Genomic DNA, 1,166 nt, shown 5'->3' on the forward strand with positions numbered 1-1,166 from the left:
ACACACACACACACACACACACACACACACACTAATCTATGTGTGGTGCTGTATGGAGATATCACCCATTGGCTGACTGACTATTATAATTGTTCTTGTATTGAAACCAAAACCCTCTCCTGCATGGGGCCCACACAACGGCCGTGGTCCAAATTGCCATTCTATTCCCTATATTGTGCACTACTTTTGACCAGAGTCCTATGGGTCAAGTGTACTGCTCTATATATGTAATGTGGTACCATTGGGTATCATGTCTGTTCTCAGTTGCTAAAACACTAAAACCCATTGGCTGAACAAAGTTCTCAGTTGCTAAAACACTAAAACCCATTGGCTGAACAAAGTTCTCAGTTGGCTGGGCTCATTTAGCTAATTATGCCGTCTGTTGTCAATACCTTAAACCATTTCACATGGTAAAACACAGTCTGTTGTCAATACCTTAAACCATTTCACATGGTAAAACACAGTCTGTTGTCAATACCTTAAACCATTTCACATGGTAAAACACAGTCTGTTGTCAATACCTTAAACCATTTCACATGGTAAAACACAGTCTGTTGTCAATACCTTAAACCATTTCACATGGTAAAACACAGTCTGTTGTCAATACCTTAAACCATTTCACATGGTAAAACACAGTCTGTTGTCAATACCTTCAACCATTTCACATGGTAAAACACAGTCTGTTGTCAATACCTTAAACCATTTAACATGGTAAAACACAGTCTGTTGTCAATACCTTAAACCATTTCACATGGTAAAACACAGTCTGTTGTCAATACCTTAAACCATTTCACATGGTAAAACACAGTCTGTTGTCAATACCTTAAACCATTTCACATGGTAAAACACAGTCTGTTGTCAATACCTTAAACCATTTCACATGGTAAAACACAGTCTGTTGTCAATACCTTCAACCATTTCACATGGTAAAACACAGTCTGTTGTCAATACCTTAAACCATTTCACATGGTAACACACAGTCTGTTGTCAATACCTTAAACCATTTCACATGGTAAAACACAGTCTGTTGTCAATACCTTAAACCATTTCACATGGTAAAACACAGTCCGTTGTCAATACCTTAAACCATTTCACATGGTAAAACACAGTCTGTTGTCAATACCTTAAACCATTTCACATGGTATAACACAGTCTGTTGTCAATAC

This window comes from Oncorhynchus masou, unplaced genomic scaffold (assembly GCF_036934945.1).
Source record: "Oncorhynchus masou masou isolate Uvic2021 unplaced genomic scaffold, UVic_Omas_1.1 unplaced_scaffold_840, whole genome shotgun sequence".
In the NCBI taxonomy this organism is placed as follows: domain Eukaryota; kingdom Metazoa; phylum Chordata; class Actinopteri; order Salmoniformes; family Salmonidae; genus Oncorhynchus; species Oncorhynchus masou.